The sequence below is a fragment of the Rhinoderma darwinii genome, chromosome 1, assembly GCF_050947455.1.
Source record: "Rhinoderma darwinii isolate aRhiDar2 chromosome 1, aRhiDar2.hap1, whole genome shotgun sequence".
NCBI lineage: Eukaryota > Metazoa > Chordata > Amphibia > Anura > Rhinodermatidae > Rhinoderma > Rhinoderma darwinii.
In genome coordinates, this window is record NC_134687.1 from 33689217 (window position 1) to 33710454 (window position 21238).

Below are 21238 nucleotides of genomic sequence, written 5' to 3' on the forward strand. Positions count from 1 at the left end.
TCGTGCCTCACATTAATTAGTCCTCTTTGCATCCCATGCTCACTTATTATTATTTTTGCTCAACGTAGCTGTATGAGACTTCGTTTTATGGTACATTTACATTATTGCTTAATTTATATACGTTTTTATTTTGGCAAAAATGCTGAAAAAAACTTTTTTCTTTTTTTTTTTACAGCATACACCAGTCGTAAATGACGCTATAAATTTGTTGTGCAGGTTATTACGGTCGCGACGATACTAAATATGTGCATATTATTTTATTTATTGGGAATTATTTTAATAATGTTTATTGTAAAAAATGTGAATTTGTATATTTTTTACATTTTATTTATTGAATATTAATTTTTTTATTACTTTTATTTTAATGTACTGACATATGTCTATATGCCAGGATTAGCCTGTGTATTACACAGGCAGTTGTTAGGACATACTTAAGTGTGTCCTAACAGGAAATATGGTCAGACAGCCCTGGGGTCCTTCAATGGACCTGAGGCTGTCTGTCCATATATGGTATGTCCCCCGATTGCATCACAGGGATTCCCTATGACACGATCATAGGGGAGACCCCCCATCTAATTTTCCCCTTGAATGCTGCGGTCAGCTTTGATTGTAGCATTCAAGGGAATAGGTTTCTCTGATTTCCGCTGTTAGAGCGGGGTTGCGGCTGGTTGCCCCGCTCCTGATCGCGCGCCATGTACTCTGTCTTCAGGGCCGTCGCCGCTGCTCATTAGTGCGGCGCCGAACGCATCACATCTTGCCAGTGACTATATTCATATTTTACTAAACTAAGCTGTATTGCCGCACAACTTAGAATCGAGATACATGAATTAACGGTACTGAACCGGTTGAGGGTGCACAGCATCGAAATAGTATTGATATTTCAATGACTCCGGTAACCCTTCTCCCAATGTACAGTATAACTCTGATGGAAGGCCCAATTTATAGGTATACAGTGGGATACGTTGCCTGAACCCCGCCAGGCAGATGGCTACCTGAAGCGCTGTGCCCCAGAGGCACCTGACGTCACTGTCACAATAATGTCAGGAGCTACAATAACGGAGTCCCCAGCCAGAGGGTCGGAAGCACTGTGGCTGGGGACTCTAGGCCCAGGGTTAGCCCTTGACGTCACTGGCCATATATTGACAGTGACGTCTAGAGCTTTGAGATGCCGGAATCCCTGGCCTGAGCGTTAGCAACGCTCTGGCCAGGAATTCCGCCTTTGGAGAAGAACTTTCCGCCACTGTCGATATTTGGACGGTAATGTCAGGAGCTACCCCAAGGCCAAAGTTCGTGGGCAGAGTGCATCCGGCTTCACGACTCCGGCTTTGGAAAGTCCTGTCATCACTGTACATATATGGACAGTGATGTGGGGAGCTTCCTGGCGTATCTATGTTTACTTGGCAGATGAGCGACATCCGTCACCCATAGGCTTCCATGCTAAAAACACTTATATCGCGCGATATAATTTCGTTGTGGGATCCCTCAGGATGTAATAGTGTAACCAGCCAGGATGTAACCAGCCAGATGGAGGTCAAAAGGACAATCTTTTTCGCTTCAGTGTAAAGAGGAAGAGTGTAAAAAGAAATCCCCTAAAACAGTGTTACTGTCCAAATTAGGCCTCATGCATACGGTCAAATCAACTGCCGAGTTGTACAGCGCAATGTTAGGGCACCTATACACTATTATAGGACTCTTCTGTAACTCCACATACCTCAGATTTAATATGAAGGCATATGTAGATTTTTTTTTCTCTGTTATGCAAACTTACTTTGGGCACCATATTTTACAGCAAAATAGAATTTCTCCATCATATACGGAGAACCATGTGGCGGAACACGGAGTCCTGTGTGGGGCTCTACAGCTTCTCGCATAAGGCACTGCCATGTGCATAGGACCTACACTACAGTCCTTGGACTCAGAACACCTCAGCAGTTGTGATACTCGCCATTTACGTGCCTAGCAGGGGATTATGGGTAGTGATGTATTATTTCAGTGTAAAGACTTACCTTTACTTAGCATAACAGCTTTGCCATGGTAAACATGTATCAAGGTTCCCTGAAACTGACCATATGTCATTGTCACGATGACTTTTTTACTAATGACCCTGCTCAAGAAGCTATAATCCAGCTCGTTCATTGTATTTTTACTGATCCAGTTCCTGAAAAAGAAGGAAATTCTGAAAAAAATGTATAGCGAAGATGGGAAAAAAAAACGTGATTGTGGTTTCCCATGGAAAAAGTTCTAGGGACATTTATTAGAAGATTCTTTAAAAAAAAAAGAAGTGCTGAGGATCGTGTTGCAAATCTACTGAATAGCTATTGCTTTCTGCTGCACCACTACCTGAATAATGGCGAGTATATGGACAATTCGGGAATATAACAGCTATAATCCACATGTAAAACTTCATGTAAATACTTATGGCAATGGTTTTAGAAAACCAGGCGCGGTAATGGTGCTGTTCTCTGCCGTCTATCACTATTTTCGACAACCGTTTTATGTTCACCTTTGCGTTATAGCTAGAATTATGTGCGAGGAACCTCGTCTATATGACGACACATACGATGCGATCATGTGACTGAATTTTCCATGTTCCAAAGCTGCGTACGCATACGTGCAGACACGGGTATGCAGCCTTGTCCCATTGGATAAAGTCACATGACGCGTGATGTCATATAGATATTTGCACACGGTCACGTGATTTACATGCGTTGTCAGCAGGCAACATTTAGACAAATATTAGAGTAAATGGCTTTTATGCATATTATGTGCTTGAGGCAGAAGTTTTGTTCTATATAAGCAACGGTCAGCTCTTCTAGTCCTTACCCTACGTCAGCTGTGTCTATATAATAGATTACAGAAGATTACTTATAATGTAGACACATTAGTCCTTCAGTCTGAGCACGTTTATAAACGTCACTAACAGCATTCTAAGAAAATAATAAATATAATGCAGGTTCATGACGTCACCGCACTCACTCCATTGCGCTCAACGTTGCCGTTTGCGGCAGAAACCCCTCTCTAGTCGCTTGATAAGATGTGCGCCACCTACGCGGCCGCTAATTGGCTCATATTCCCCTTCTCTGTAATTATCAGCCAATAGGGTTGTCGGATGTTACTCTGCAGTACCCCGCCGTACCTCGCCTCTGTGTGTTATCGAGCGCCCCTAGTGGAAGCTGGTTCACGTTCCGGATAATGGTGGCTGGCGGAGAGATTTACAATCCTGAGAGGTTCGTTTACACGCTGAGCTCTTTCTTTACCACAGAATAATAATATATTTGCAATGTCAACTTTCAATATTTTCCTTAACCCCTTCAGGACCAAGCTCATTTTTTCAAATCTGACATATTTCAATTTATGTGGTAATAACTCCGGAATGCTTTTACCTATCAAAGCGATTCTGAGATTGTTTTCTCGTGACACATTGGACTTTATGATAGTGGAAAAATGTGGTCGATAAATTCAATATTTACCAGTGAAAAACACCAAAATTTTGTGAAAAATTGCAAAAATTTGCATTTTTCTAAATGTAAATGTATCTGCTTGTAAGACAGGCAGTTATACCACTCAAAATTGTTGCTAATTAACATCCCCCATATGTCTACTTTAGATTGGCATCGTTTTTTGAACGTCCTTTTATTTTTCTATGACGTCACAAGGCTTAGAACTTTAGCAGCAATTTCTCAGATTTTCAAGAAAATTTCAAAAGGCTATTTTTACAGGGGCCAGTTCAGTTGTGAAGCGGCTTTTAGGGCCTTATATATTAGAAACCCCAAAAAAGTCACCCCATTTTAAAAACTTCACCCCTCAAAGTATTCAAAACAGCATTTAGAAAGTTTCTTAACTCTTTAAACGTTTCACAGGAATTAAAGCAACGTAGAGGTGAAATTTTCAAATTTCATTTTTTTTTGCAGAAATTCATTTTTAATCTATTTTTTTCGTAACACAGAAGTTTTTACCAGAGAAACGCAACTCAATATTTATTGCCCAGATTCTGCAGTTTTTAGAAATATCCCACATGTGGCCCTAGTGCGGTAATGGACTGAAGCACCGGCCTCAGAAGCAAAGGAGCACCTTGTGGATTTTGGGCCTCCTTTTTATTAGAAAATATTTTAGCCACCATGTCAGGTTTCAAGGGCTCTTTCGGTGCCAAAACAGTGGAAATCCATCAAAAGTGACCCCATTTGGGAAACTACACCCCTTGAGGAAATTATCTAGGGGTATAGTGAGCATTTTGACCCCGCAGGTTTTTTGCAGAAATTATTGGAAGTAGGCCGAGAAAATGAAAATCGTCATTCTTTCAAAGATAATGTAGGTTTAGCTAATTTTTTCTAATTTCCACGAGGACTAAAGGAGAAAAAGCACCACAACATTTGTAAAGCAATTTCTCCCGAGTAAAACAATACCCCACATGTGGTTATAAACGGATTTTTAGACACACGGCGGAGCTTAGAAGGGAAAGAGCGCTATTTGGCTTTTGGAGCTCAAATTTAGCAGGAATGGTTTACGGAGGCCATGTCGTATTTGCAAAGCCCCTGAGGGACCAAAACAGTGAAAACGCCAAAAAAGTTACTCCATTGAGAAAACTACACCCCTTGAGGAATCCATGTAGGGGTGTAGTGAGCATTTTGCCCCCACAGGTGTTTCATAGATTTTATTGGAATTGGGCAGTGAAAATAAAAAAAATCCTGTTTCTTCAATAAGACGTAGCTTTAGCTCCAAATTTTAAATTTTCTCAACAAATTAAGGAAAAAAAGAACCCCAACATTTGTAAAGCAACTTCTCTGGAGTACGGCAATACCCCACACATGGTCATAAAATGCTGTTTGGGCACACGGCAGGGCTCAGAAGGGAAGGAGCGCCATTTGCTTTTGGTGTACAGATTTTGCTGCATTTGGTTTCTGGTCGCTATGTTGCATTTGCAAAGTCCCTGTGGGACCAAAACAGTGGATCCCCCCCAGAAGTGACCCCATTTTGGAAACAACACCCTCAAGGTATTCACCTAGGGGTGTAGTGAGCATGTTAACCCAACAGGTGTTTTGCAGAAATTCGTGTGCACACGATGTGGGAGAATGAAAATGGGAATTTTTCCTTAGATACGCTAATATGTGGTGCCCAGCTTGTGCCACCATAACAAGACAGCTCTCAATTATTATGCGGTGTTTTCCTGTTTTAGAATCACCCTACATGTGGCCCTAATCTTTTGCCTGGACATACGACAGAGCTCAGGAGTGAAAGAGTACCGTGTAAAATTGAGGCCTAATTTGGCGACATATAAAGTATTGGTTCACAATTGCAGAGGCTTTGATGTGAAATAATAAAAGAAACCCCTGAGAAGTGACCCCATTTTGGAAACTGCACCCCTCAAGGCATTTATTAAGAGGTGTAGTGAGCATTTTCACCCCACGTGTCTTTTCCATAAATGATTGCGCTGCGGAAGGTACAAATTAAAATTTTTCCCTAGATATGCCAATTCAGTGTCAAATATGTCGTGCCCAGCTTGTGCCACTTTTTTTTTATATACAGCGTTCACCGTACGTTATAAACTACATGTTACCTTTATTCTGTGGGTCAGTACGATTCTGGCGATACCAAATTTATAGAACTTTTTTATAACTTTTTGCACAATAAAATTACTTTTGGAAAGAGAATGTATTTTTTCTGTCGCCAAGTTGTGAGAGCCATAACTTTTAAAATTTTTCGTCGATGGAGCTGTATGAGGGCTTGTTTTTTGCGAGACGAGGTATAGATTTTTTAGGTAACATTTTTGGATACATGCGACTTTTTGATCAATTTTTATTTCAATTTTTGGAAGACAGTGACCAAAAAAAACAGTAATTATGGCAGTGTTTTTGAGGTTTTTTTTTACGGCGTTCACTGCGCTGGATAAATAACATAATATTTTTATAGTTCAGGTCGTTACGGTCGCTGCGATACCAAATATGTATGGCTTTATTATTTTGTTCTATAATAAATGACTTGATAAGTGAAAAAGGCGATTGTGTTTTGTGTTATTATTTGAAACTTTTATTGTATGTTTTACAACTTTTATTTTTACATTTTTTACACTTTTTTTTACATTTTTCTTTAGTCCCACTAGGGGACTTGAATGTCCAACTGTTTGTTTGATGTTCTAATACATTGCACTACCTATGTAGTGCAATGTATTGGAACTGTCAGTTGTTCACTGACAGCAAGCCGATCAGGCTCCGCCTCTGGGCGGGGCCTAATCAGCTTACGTAATGGCAGACAGGAGTCCATTGTTAGGGCTCCTGTTGCCATAGTAACAGTCGCCAGCCTTGCCATCGTACATTTTTTTTTTTTATTATTATTTTTATATTAATATTTTTTTATTATTTGTTGTATTTTTATTTTTTATTTTTTATTTTTATATTATTATTTATTTTTTATTTATTATTTTTTATTACTTTTTGTTTAATATATTTTTCGCTTTTTTTGTCTATTTTATATTATATATTTTTCTGTATATATAATTGCCTTTATCATGCCTTGATATTTGTTCACGTGGGGTGTTTTTAGTATTGTGTCTCTTTTTCATCCTGATATACGTGTGTATTTGTTTATTATTCATATTGTATTTATGAAAATTTGGTTATTGTGTAATCACATTTTATTATTATTATTTTTATGTATTTATTGCACATATTTTGTGATCACATTATTCTTAATTTACTATATTTACATATATAATATCTTTTTGATGTATACACTTTATTCATATTTATATATATATTATTTTCTCACAATTACTGTCACAGTTCATTTTATTCTTTATATGGCATGTAGGATATATTTATTTTTATTTTTATTTTTGTTTGTTTTTGTTTTTATTGTTTGTTTTCGTTTTCTTTTTGTTTTTGTTTTTGTTCTTGTTGTTCGTTTGTTTTCTGTTTTGTTTTGGTTTGTTTTTTAACATATATAAAAAAACAATTTTTTCATATATTTATTGTGATTTGATTAACTGTATATATGTATTTTTTGCATGTACATTTATGAAATAAGTACATATATATGGATCTACTTAAGGACTTATAAACATAAAATCTCTGTAATTGATCATGTCGATATTGGCTTATGTATGATGTATGGATTTGGAATATGTGTTTATTTATTTGGATGTATGTATATGTATGTGTATTGACTCAATTATGTTTAATGTATTCACCTTTATGTATTTACTTATTAATATTGCGATGTATATGTATGTGTATATATTTTTTATATATATATTTTTATATATTTTTCAAATTTTTTACATATATGTGTATATGTAAAATTTAAATGATATATATCTCTTTTTCTGCTATGTATATATATATAAAATTTAAATGATATATATCTCTTATTTTGCTGCACAGCCATGTATATGTTTATATATTTATATATTTATAAGATGCACATTATTTATTGTTTATGTAGTATTTGTTCTATTTCTATGGATCATGCATTCCGCCTTACATGTGTTTTAGGACGGTAATATATGGACCACATATTTCGCTTTATATGTGTCTCAGGACGGTAATTTTAGTCCTTGGTCAATACTTTTCTCACCTATGTGCTTTCTGCACAGACGCTTGGCGACGCATGCGCTGTGAGCGCCGCATTCCGGAGTGCCTAAAAATGTTTATCTGCGTTACCTTGGCGATGAGCGTCTGACGAGACGTCTCTGCGACCATGCAGTTACATGGCACTTCCGGCGATGTTTGGTGCGGATCATCATGCCCATCACGCGCCGATTTGCGGTATCTTCCCACAGGTGAGAATCGGATCATTATTATTTTGTGCTTCCGGTGCCTCTATAAAAGCCCCCTTACAAATGGACACAGCCAGGTCAGAAACGCTGATGAAGGAGAGTGAGCAGGTGCTTTAAATAATAATAGCCACTCCCACTAGTCTTGAGGGGAGTGGTGTGTGGTGCATGGGATGTGTAGTAAGAAATATCTCGCGAGATCACGCTGTGTGTGCAGTGAAACCAGCTGGGCTGGAACAATGAGAAGTGTATGACGCTGATTGGTCACTGATTGGTCACTGATTGGTCAGCGTCATACACTTCTCTTTACAATGCCCAGTTGGTAAAAAGTTAAAAAACGCCCAGTTGTCTATTAAGAAAGTAATTAGCATAAATCTAAAATTGTTCATAACTTGGTAAAAAATGATCGTTTTTCAAAATAAAAACCACTGTTGTTATCTACATTACAGCGCCGATCACATTATGTAGGAGATAGAGCACTTATAATGTGGTGACAGAGCCTTTTTAAGTATATCACATTGTATGCTTGTAACGGTCTTATATGTTTTATTATCTGGTTTTTTTAAAGGTTTCCGTGTCTTGGACTACATTGGATTGTCGTGGGATCTAATTTTTACCAATAAAATGGTCAAAGCGGGCTGTAGGGGGGGCAGTTTATTTCAATAAAGTGTTTTTTATATTTTTTTCAACTGTGTAACAGCGCTACAAATCGAGGTGTCTGACTGGCACCTTTCCATTACAAAATTCTCAGGATGGGTAGGTCCATGACTATTGGTTCCCTCCCATCCTAAAACCACCAGCCTGCGGCTGTCCCAGGGGCTACCCATCACATTAGATGGGCCGCTCCTGATATTCCTCGGCTCTTCCCAGTACCCATGGTGCGTTGGGTACTGGGGTAATAGATTGAAGGGGTTGGTGTCATCCAAAAGTGGACATAGCACAACTCTGGCTGACGCCAAACCCTAGCAATTGTAATGGAGAGTTGTCAGTCAGACACCTCGATTACTAGTTCTGTTATACAGTGGAAAAATGTATAAAAAATAGTTTATTGAAATAAACTGTCCCCTACAGCCCGCTTTGAACATTTTATTGGTAAAAATTCGATCCTACGACGATCTTACATAGTCCAAGATAGTGAAACCTGTAAAAAAACACAGACAATAAAACATATAAGACCGTTACAAGCATACAATGATATACTTACATACAGAAGATGATTCATGCCAACCCTGGCGCTGTCTTCCTCCGTACTCTACTGACGTGCTGTCAGTGAGGATGTTGCTGCAGCCGGAACCCCTGTCAAGAAGCCAGCAGGACAAGTGTCAGAAGAGATGGACACAGAGATTCCGAGAGCAGTGAAGGAGGTGGGGGGCATGTCTCAGACTGGCAGGCAATGCTTTCTATATGCAAGTCTGAGACAGTAGCAGCCATCTTGGATCCTGGACAACTGGGACCAGAACGAGGGAAAGGATCGGGAAGCAAGAAAGTGAGTCCAGCAGGTAGGTTAACAATAATTTTACAGTTTCATTTTTGTTTATTTTTTTTTGTGTTTATAAGAACGAGGGTCCCAAACCCCCAGATCCTCCTCACTGCACCCCCCACAGTGAGGGAGACATTGAATTGAGCGGCGGTCAAGCGTGCACGCTTCCATTTCATTCAAAGTGTATGGGAATGACGGAGACACCAGAGTACATGCTTGACCGCCGCTCCGTACAAGCTCCGCCTGCATGGGAGTGCAAGTTTTATTTTACTCAAAATGCCCAAAATGTTAGGCTGGGTTCCCACCTGCATTCAGCTTTCCGTTATTCTCCTCTGTCAGAGCAGAGCAACGGAAAAATAACACCTGCCGCCAACGAAACCCCATGACTTTAATGGGTTTTGTCGGATTTCCGTTGGGGTGTCGGTGGTTTTAACGAAAACAATATCGCAGCATGCTGCACTATTGTATCTGGTATTCTTGGTCTGATCTGCAACGGAGCCTCCAACGCAGATGTGAACAAGGCCTAAAACAAAAGTTTTGTATTTTTTTAAGCTGGTTAACAAAAAAAAAATTACAAATTCTACTGGACCAACTGCCTATTTAGAGACAGGCAGCAGCTCCAGGAGCGACATCATAAGGAACACACTAGGCGGATACGCTGAGTAAAACTACACAGTTTATCCGCCCCGGTAGCCACAAGGATTTCCGCCAGAAAAACCGCACCAAATAGTGGCGCAGGTTTCGTGAGGCATGTCCGCTGCGGGAATCCTGCAGGGAAAAAAAAAGTTTAGACTTTCCCCGGCCATAGTTTAGGCGACGCGTCTCTCTCTTCTGAACGTAGCTCCGCCTCCTGGGATGACGCTATAGACCATGTGACCGCTGCAGCAGTCACATAGGATAAAACGTCATGACAGGAGGCCGGGGTAAGTCTAAACTTTTAAAAAAAATGTAAATTAAAAAAATACCTTTTTTTTTCCTCAATTGTAATTTTTGCGGCAGAGGAGCAGTGATTCCGCAGCATAGATTGACATGCTGCGGCTTACAAGAAACACTGCAGGTCAATTGTTTTGTAGTGTGTGCATTAGATTTGTTCAAATCTCATCCACTCTGCTGCTACTGTTATACGCTGCAGATTTTCCGCAATAAAATGTGTTGCATAAAATCCGCAGTGTTCACGCATAGTGTGTTCCTACCCTAACAATAAGGCCCAGTTCACATATTGACTCGGACACTGCGTCAGAATCAGCGCCAAAAAACTTCCAAAACCGCCTCCCATTGATTTAATCTGAAATCAATGGGAGCCAGTCGCGGAAAAAATAAAAAGCAGCACGTCCTTTCTTGCCGCGGTTCCGCCTCTGACCTTCCATCAAAATCAATGGGAGGCAGAAAATGCATTTTTCGCTGCGTTTATTTTCTGCTGTCCTCAATCGCCGCGGGCAAAAAACGCGGCAAGATAGTGTGGGCAGGTCAAAATCTGCCTCAAAATTCTTTAACCCCTACCCGCACCAGGACGTAACTGTACGTCGTTGCGGGAAGTTACTTCCCGCACGAGGACGTACAGTTACTGAGTTAATCCCGGTGCACACTGTCGGCGACAGTGTGCACCGGGAACCAGGAGGTCAGCTGTCGCCGACAGCTGACACTCCCCTCTTGCCGGCCAGCGGTCCTTTGCCGCTGATTTCGGCGCATTAACCCCTTAAATTCGGCGATCGGGTGCAATCGCCGAATTTTAGGGGTTTCTAACATATCGGCAGACCCCCGTCCGAAATCGCGGGGTCTGCCGATAGTTAGTATGGCAAACGGAAGCCAAACAATGGCTTCCGGGTCTGCCATGGACAGAAGCCCATCAGGACCAACCTTCGGCTGGTCCTGATAGGCTTCCTGTCAGAGTGACAGAAAGTCACTGTGCCGTTCCCGATGCACACTGTCGGCGACAGTGTGCATCGGGAACTTGGAGATCAGCTGTCCCCGACAGCTGACACTCTCCAGTGTTGCCGATCAGCGGCTCATCGCCGCTGATTTCGGCAATTAACCCGTTACATGCGGGGCTCGATTGCGATCTCCGCATGTAGCGGGTTTGTAGCGCATCAGCAGCCCCCATGCAATCGTGGGGGCTTCTGATGCTTGTGATGGCACCCGGGGGCCAGACAACGGCCCCCAGGTCTGCCATGTATGTCAGCCTATGAGGATCAGCCTCTGCTGATCCTCGTATACCAACTGTCAGAGTGACTGTGACGTCACACTGACAGTTGGAATACATTACACTACCTAGGTAGTGTAATGTATTCTAGCAGCGATCAGAGCTGCAGGTCAAAAAAGAAAGTGTAAAAAGTAAAAGAAAAGTTAATAAACAAAAATATAAAGTGTAAAAAGTAAAAAAAAGTTAATAAAAATGTTTTATAAAAGTGTAAAAATAAAAGGTTTTGTTTTCCTATAATAAGTCATTTATTATAGGGAAAAAATGAAAACGTTAAAAAAAAAGTACACATATTTGGTATCGCCGCGTTCGTAACGACCCAATCTATGAAACTATAATGTTAATTTTTCCGCACGGTGAACGCCGCAAACAAAATAAACGGAAAACTGTCAGCATCGCTATTTTTTGGTCACCACCCCTCCCAAGATATAGAATAAAAAGTGATCAAAAAGTCGCATTTACCCCAAAATGGTACCAATAAAAACTACAACCCGTCCCGCAAAAAACAAGACCTCCCACAGCTTTTTTGACGAAAAAATAAAAACGTTACGGCTCAAAATAGCGTGTCCCAGAAAATAAATTATTTTATAGAAACTTAATTTTATTGTGCAAACGCTGCAAAACGTAAAAAAATCTATACACATGTGGTATCGCCATAATCGTACCGTCCGGCAGAATAAATTAAAACGTAATTTATTGCGCACGGTGAACGCTGTAATAAATAAAGAATTTAAAGTGCCAAAATCGCTGTTTTTTGGTCACCTTAGCTCTAAAAAAGATCCTGAGGGGCCAAAATCTCACTATACCCCTAGAAAAATTCCTTGAGGGGTGTAGATTCCAAAATGGGGTCACTTTTGGGGGGTTTACACTGTTTTGGTCCCTCCGGGGCGTTGCAAACCCGACATGGCACTGAAAACCAATCCAGCAAAATCTGCGCTCCAAAATCCAAAAGGCGCTCCTTCCCTCCTGAGCCCTGCTGTGGGTCCAAACATCAGTTTACGACCACATATGGGGTATTGCCGTAATCGGGAGAAATTGCTTTACAAATTTTGGGGTGCTTTTTCTCCTTTATTCCTTGTAAAAATGAAAAAATTCTATGTTTCCACAGAAAAATAGGTGATTTTCATCTTCACAGACTAATTCCACTAAATTCTGCAAAAAAACTGTGGGGTCAATATGCTATCTATACCCCTAGAAAAATGCCTTGAGGGGTGTAGTTTCCAAAATGGGGTCACTTTGGAGGGGTTTCGGCTGTTTAGGTACCACAAGACCGCCTCAAACCTGACATGGTGCCTAAAATATTTTCCTAAAAAAAGGAGGCCCCGAAATCCACTAGCTGCTCCTTTGCTTCTGAGGCCTGTGTTTCAGTCCATTAGCACACTAGGGCCACATGTTGGATATTTCTAAAATCTGCAGAATCTGGGCAATAAATATTGAGTTGCGTTTCCCTGGTAAAACCTTCTGTGTTACAGATTTTTTTTTATTACAAATGAATTTCGGCAAAAAAAATGAAATTTGTAAATTTCACCTCTACTTTGCCTTAATTCCTGTGAAACGCCTAAAGGGTTAAAATATTTTCTGAATGTGGTTTTGAATACCTTGAGGGGTGCAGTTTTCAAAATGGGGTGATTTATGGGGACTTTCTAATATATAAGGCCCTCAAAGCCACTTCAGAACTGAACTGGTCCCTGAAAAAATAGCCTTTTGAAATTTTATTGAAAATATGAGAAATTGCTGCTAAAGTTCTAAGCCTTGTAACGTCCTAGAAAAATAAAAGTACGTGAAAAAAAATGATGCAAACATAAAGTAGACATATAGGGGATGTTAACTAGTAACTATTTTGTGTGGTATTACTATCTGTTTCACAAGCAAATACATTTAAATTTAGAAAAATGCAAATTTTTGCAAATTTTTGCTAAAATTTGAAGTTTTTCACAAATAAATATTGAATTTATCGACCAAATTTTTTCACTAACATAAAGTACAATATGTCACGAGAAAACAATCTCAGAATCGCTTGGATAGGTAAAAGCATTCCGGAGTTATTACCACATAAAGTGACACATGTCAGATTTGAAAAAATAGGCTGTGTCCACAAGGCCAAAACAGGCTGTGTCCTAAAGGGGTTAAGGAAGATTTTTTCTGCCTGCAAAATACTCTGTGTAAACAGGGCCATACATAATCAGCACTTTCAGACACTGTGTCAGAAGAGCTGCTGGCTCCCACTCCAGTGCTCGTGTCAGGCGATGTCTTCCAGGTCCAATCTTCTAGGTCCAGTCCGTCATCTCCAGCCAGGCTCCAGAAAATGGCAGGGATCGGAGAACGCCTGCTGCCGAGCTACAACTGGACTCCTCCCCCTCTCCTTACGCAGCTACGCTCTGGAGAAGGAGGCCCAGGTAAGTTGTGTGTGCGCCGGTGTCCGTGTGTGCGCGCGAGTGCCCGCGAGGGGGCGGTGCTTGACGGCCGGGCCCCCATGAAGAGAGCGGGGCCCGCAACTCACGACATTCTTTTGGTGAAAAGTACGGGCCCCATTGCAGGGACCTGTTTTTTTCTGCCAAAGGCAAGTCGCGGCAGTTGCCGGGCCCCCCTTTCAATTAGCTTTGGCCGGGCCCCTTACACCAGTAGCCCGAGTACTGCCCTGATGGCGGCCCTGACTACAAGAGCCCCTCTCATAGAGGGAGGGTATCACCCCCATTAAGGGATTGGAAAAGGTTATTATTAATAATAATTATAATCTTTATTTATATAGCGCCAACATATTACGCAGCACTTTACAATTTAGAGGGAACATGAAACAAACAATATCAGACATCACATAGTGACAAAGCTAATTTACAATTCAGACAGGAGGATTGATGACCCTGCTCGCAAGAGCTTACAATCTATGAAGGTTAAGCAAATGGGGGGGGGGGGGCAATTAATTCAACATGGAGTTTATACCACTCTATGGGCAGGCCATCCAGTCCCAGGGTTTTCCGGTTTGGAGAGGAGCCAATAGCCTCTGTAATTTCCTCTATAGTCAAATCAACTTCGAGAATACCAACGTCCTCCCTATCCAGGATAGGGAATGCAATATTATCTAAGTATGCCTCTAGATCAGAAGGGGTGGTGGAAACATTAGACGAGTTTAAGTCAGAGTAAAATTTAGCAAAGACTTCATTAATGGGATCACTAACAGACATTCCAGTGCAGGAGATTATTTCCAAAATAGGGTTTGGGGTAGTTTCTTCTCTAGCCAGGTATGCCAACAAAAGACCATTTTTGTTTTCATGCTCAAAAACCCTCTGCCAGGAATGTAACGTTTTTTTCTTAGTAGGTTCAGTTAATAAAAGATTATATTCTCATAGTTTTGCCAAGAAGGCAGTAAAGGCTGAAGACTCCTTAGTCCTAAAATACTCTTCCTCTGCCTCAGCCAACTCAGCTTCCAAAACTGTACGCGGAGCTAGCCCCTTTCTATACAAGGACATTGCCCGTTAGACTACCCCTCTAATATATGCCTTGAAGGCATCCCACACCAGATTGCTAGCTGTCAAACCCAGATTAGTACTCCAGAACCCTACAATTTCTTTTTCCAATGTAGCTGCAATCTCAGCACAAGAGAGACAACGGGGACTCAGTCTTCAAATCTTACGCTTTGAGATTTTGGGGAACCCCAAAGTAACAATGAGGGGAGAATGGTCCGAGATTCCCCAAGGCAGATACTGCACATCCACTACACATGCCAATAAGGCAAAATTACCAAATGCCAAGTCAATTTGGGTGAAGGACCTATAGGCTGGTGAGTGGCATGAATAAGCCACAGATTTAGGTTAACGAGCCCGCCAAATTTTCCATAGATGTATGGCTGACCAATAAGTTAAAGGGGAACCAGAACCTGTGACTCCCCGCACTTTATCTAGACAAGAACACAGCAAGAGGTTAAAGTCCCCCAGGAGCAGAAGGGGAGTAGGACCAAGTTCCGATACCAGCGTTATTATATCCGTGAGTAGATGGATAGAGGCCGGAGGAGAATTATAGACATTCACTATAGTAAAGGATGTAAAGTGGATTTGACAAAATAGCATGAACCTCCCCCGTGGATCTGTTTTTATACTCATAACATCACATTGCAGAGATTTGCGAACCAGCAAGAAGACCCCACAGGAGTAACTGGAGTAGGAGGAGTGATAACCATGCCTGACCCAAGGCCATGTAAGGGCTCGCAGCTTGGAACCAAGTAGATGGGTCTCTTGTAGTAGAACCATTAGCGGATTGTACGTAGAGAGGAAATTAAACACTAGAGCCTGTTTAAATTTGTCATTTAGTCCTCTCACGTTCCAGGAGATAATTTTAAGATGGCGTAGCGTCTCCATTAGTAATAATAAGGGCAATATAAATTTGGTGAGCCGCAACATACTGGGGTTGAATATTGCAGTCGTGCCTCCCATGAAAATCTCCCAACACCAGCACTCCCATAGATTAGATCACCAGTGCACATATTCAGAGAAATAACATACAGTATATACAAGAAGACAAGTATGAAAGGCAAAGACAATTAAACCCAAACCCAGCCTACACCCCCCCCCCCGAACTTGAGACAGGTTTCATTCCCAATTGCAGCAAGTAGTAGAAAACAGAAACTAAACTACAAGGTATGTAGAAATGGTTAGCAAAGGGGGCCAACCCCGTTCCCCTAGAAAACAGCAAGAATTTTCACGTATAATTAATAGACACGATAGAACTACAGCTTGAAAGAGAAATATTGTGACACTATATCCAAGTCCTGCTATGCGACCTGACATCCATCATCACTGAAGACATCAGCGAGGAAACTCCAAATCTTCACCCGAAGAGTAAAGTGAAGAACATGTTCCATGTTGCAAAACAGTCTCCCTTCAGTATAGTTCCCTACAGCATAAGAAAATAGGGAGCGATGGTAGCTATATAGTTCGAGTACCTGATGTAGATCGATAATTTGGCACATCTCTCAGCCCCCATCAGTCTTGCAGACACTGAAGCGCCTAGGGAGAGTGTCAGGGACTGCAAGGGGTTAAGAAGGATGGAACGTTTTAATAATGCCCAGGACCAGGATTGGTGAACAAGGGGTTGAGAGGGGCGTGGTTAAGAAGATATAAGGCAGGGGTTTGGGGCAGAAAGCCCTCTTACCTTCAAGCTGCAGTGGAAGAAACACCCGCCCTCCCTCCCCTGGTGGTGTTGGTTTTGTTTTTGCAAATTTTTCTACGGTTATATTCTTGTTCTGCCGTTTTTCTGTTTTTTTCGTAGATGTCACAGCTGGCGGAAAGTACGGCAGAAGAAGACAGAGTTAGCACCCTACATGCCTGATGGAGACATGGAGCATCGGCATTTCAGGAGAAGGAGAGTAAAAAATTGTGTAGTACCGTGTTAGCCAGAGACAATATGAAATGTTAAATACTTTTGTGTCAAAAAAGACAAAAGTATAATAGGTATGATACCTTTATTGGCTAACCATAAAAGTTCTATATGCAGCTTTCAGAGCACAGAGGCCCCTTCTTCAGGCCGTTTACAAATGAATGACTTAGAAAAAAGCACAACATTTAGATGTTACACAAAGACAATTAGTACATGAAGTGATATATCATTAAATCTGAGATCTTGGACCAACAACACAAAGTAACACACAATCTCAGCATGGAGGAAAGGAATGCAACAAAATCACTAAAATCCAACAGAGACATCATCATCAAACCAGCTGATAAAGGAGGCGCTGTAGTGATTCTGAATACATCCGATTATATCCAGGAGGCACACAGACAACTCTCAGACAGAAAATACTACACCCTGCTTAATGAAGACCCCACCAAACAATACACAGTAGAACTTGTCCGTATCATCAATAATTTCAACGCTGTATCAGACAGTTTAATGGACCTTATACCGGACAATCCCAGAATGGGAACATTCTACATGTTACCTAAAATACATAAAGAAGGCAATCCAGGGAGACCAATCATTTCAGGTGTTGGGACTTTAACTGAGAATATTTCTGGCTGGGTGGAAAATCTTCTAAAGCCCTTGGTGAGGTGCACACCCAGTTATGTTCAGGACACCACAGACGTCCTCTTCAAACTCTCAGCTCTAGGTCCACTACCAGAGGGAACAATATTGGCAACTATGGATGTGGAATCTTTATATTCTAACATCCCCCATGAGGATGGCATAGCCGCATGCCAACACTTTCTTCAAAAGAACAATCTAGCGACAGAGCCAGCCCTACAACTCATCAGGTTTGTACTCCATCACAATTATTTTTTATTTGACAAAGACATATATCTGCAATGTATGGGAAGCGCTATGGGTAGCAAAATGTCACCACAATATGCTAACCTGTTCATGGCCAAACTAGAGGAAGAGTTTTTATCAACCTGCGCAACTAAACCTCTAGCATATTTCCGGTACATTGATGACCTGCTGATAATCTGGACAGGCTCTGAACATGAACTGCTTTCTTTCCATAAAAACTTCAACAAGTTCCATCCTACCATCAAACTCACTCTCAACTACTCTACATCTCAAATACATTTTCTGGACATGACCATATACATGAGAGACAATACCATACAAACAACAATCTACCATAAACCTACAGGCCGTCCAGCATATCTGAGATGGAACAGCTTCCATCCGAGACACATAAAGAAATCCATCATCTACAGCCAGGCTCTGCGATACATACGGATCTGTTCAGACTGTGAAGACAGAAAACAACACCTGCTATCACTGAGGAATACATTCTTACAACAGGGATACCATCCAAGGATTATAGATGATCAGATCTACAGAGCAACAAGAATTCCAAGGAGCAATCTTCTGGAGTACAAAAAGAAGGAAGACAACAGCAGGGTTCCCCTAGTGGTCATATACAACCCCCAAATGAACATCTTGAGGAAAATTGCTGCTGATCTCCAACCTATATTTAACAAAGACAATAAACTGAAGGAAATATTCCCAGATTTACCACTCCTTGCATACAAACAGCCACCAAACCTAAGGAATCTCCTGGTCAGAAGTGCCGCTCACCACCATCAGAGACTGGCACTTTTCCTTGCAACAGTAGAAAATGCAAGACCTGTACCAACATCTGGTCATCAAACACCATCCAGATACCAAACACGCAGCAGGACTATAAAATCACTGGCACGTTCTCCTGCACATCCTCCAATGTAGTGTACATGATCCTGTGTACAAGGTGCATCAATAAAGGAATCTACATTGGAGAAACCATACAAAAACTACAAACCAGGATGAATCTTCACAGACATACAATAAACCAGGAGGTGGATACACCGGTGGGAAAACACTTCTCTGGACCTGATCACAGTTTGGCAGATTTAAAGGTACTCATTCTGAAGGGTCATTTTAAAAACAACAGAGAAAGAAAAATTTGGGAATTCAAGATGATGATAAAATTCCAGTCATTGACACAAGGCCTCAATCTAACACCAGGATTTATGAGCCACTACATGGACACACGTCACGTCCCCCATCAGACTGACTCCAGATGCCTTAACTCCTAAGTCATCACCCCTATAACCTCAGTTTTATTGCCACGGCTTATCTTAATGATATAACACTTCATGTACTAATTGTCTTTGTGTAACATCTAAATGTTGTGCTTTTTTCTAAGTCATTCATTTGTAAACTGCCTGAAGAAGGAGCCTGTGTGCTCTGAAAGCTTGCATATAGAACTTTAATGGTTAGCCAATAAAGGTATCATACCTATTATACTTTTGTCTTTTTTGACACAAAAGTATTTAACATTTCAGGAGAAGGAGAGAAAGAAATATATATATATGTCTTCATGCCGATGGTGTAAATATAATAATAAAGCTGTGGCCACTTCCACATTTCCATAAAGAAGGTGTTGGTGTGTTATTTAATGAAGGATGGTATAAGGTCCTGGGCAGGTAAGGTGGACAATGGGTCCTCGCAGTCCTGAAATCTTTGTTAAAGAAAATCGAGAGCTCCAGCAAGGAGCAAAATTAAGAACATGTTCCATATTGCAGAACAGTTTCCCCCTGTGGTATGCCTCCTTCACATCAGGAGTTACGATATTACAGGAGTACAAAAACTAGCGTCCATGACGTTCCAACCAGGCAAAGATGTCTTCCGGCGTGTCCAGGAATATTGTAGAGCCGTTGTGCACCAATCTGAGTTTGGCGGAGTACACCATAGAATAGACGATTTGTTTCTCCCTAAGGCATTTCTTGGCCTCTGTAAACCGCTACTTCTGTTTTTGTACCTCCAATGAGTAGTCCGGAAAGACTCTCACATCCTGATTGGTATGTTTCAAACGCCCTCGTTTTCTCACAAGTTCCAGCAACTTATCTCTGTCTGTTTGAAATTTAGAAACTTTGCAATGAAAGTGTGGCGGCGCTCTGTTAAGCTCTGCCAGAGACACCATCGCTGTTCCTGGCCATTAGTGCAGGGTGTCAACTGTAATACACAGCTGACACCCGCAGTGTATGGAGCGGGCTCAGCACGTGAGCCCGCTCCATACTTCTCCCCCTCCACCATGATGTACCGGCATGTCATGGTGCACCAAGGGGTTAATACTGATGAATCTAGTTTAAAGAGGCTCTGTCACCAGATTTTGCAACCCCTATCTGCTATTGCAGCAGATAGGCGCTGTAATGTAGATTACAGTAACGTTTTTATTTTTAAAAAACGAGCATTTTTGGCCAAGTTATGACCATTTTTGTATTTATGCAAATGAGGCTTGCAAAAGTCCAAGTGGGCGTGTTTAAAGTAAATGACCATCTGGGCGTGTATTATGTGCGTACATCGGGGCGTTTTTACTACTTTTACTAGCTGGGCGTTCTGACGAGAAGTATCATCCACTTCTCTTCAGAACGCCCAGCTTCTGGCAGTGCAGACACAGCCGTGTTCTCGAGAGATCACGCTGTGACGTCACTTCCTGCCCCAGGTCCTGCATCGTGTCGGACGAGCGAGGACACATCGGCACCAGAGGCTACAGTTGATTCTGCAGCAGCATCGGCGTTTGCAGGTAAGTCGATGTAGCTACTTACCTGCAAACGCTGATGCTGCTGCAGAATCAACTGTAGCCTCTGGTGCCGATGTGGCCGACACGATGCAGGACCTGTGAGTGACGACACAGCGTGATCTCTCGAGAACACGGCTGTGTCTGCACTGCCAGAAGCTGGGCGTTCTGAAGAGAAGTGGATGATACTTCTCGTCAGAACGCCCAGCTAGTAAAAGTAGTAAAAACGCCCCGATGTACGCACATAATACACGCCCACTTGGACTTTTACTTTAAACACGCCCACTTGGACTTTTGCAAGCCTCATTTGCATAAATACAAATATGGTCATAACTTGGCCAAAAATGCTCGTTTTTTAAAAATAAAAACGTTACTGTAATCTACATTGCAGCGCCGGTCTGCTGCAATAGCAAATAGGGGTTGCAAAATCTGGTGACAGAGCCTCTTTAAGTTAAAAATGCTAGGACAGACCTAGTAGAAAAGTCACATTAGACACAATTCTAAAGCCTTGCCCACTTTTTGTCATTCATATGTCGAAAAAAAAAAAAAAAGGGCGCAGGAGCTTCATAGACATAGTTACAAATATAATGGTAGTTTCTCCTGCCTCAAATACCCACAATATATCTCTCAGACCAGAGCAGGTAAAATTAAATTGGGTATTGTCCACCAAATACCCTAAATGACATAGATAAAGTACAGTTAAGTTTACCGCTCAGACGGCACTGGTAACAGTCCAATATCATTTAGTATGGACACTCTCTCCCAGAAAAATGC

At 41.4% G+C, this 21238-nt stretch overlaps 1 pseudogene; it reads right to left on the reverse strand.

Moving 5' to 3' along the window:
• Positions 1-2981, reverse strand: part of LOC142748874 (piRNA biogenesis protein EXD1-like) — a 28713-nt pseudogene extending 25732 nt beyond the window's left edge.
• Positions 2982-21238: the final 18257 nt, after the last annotated feature.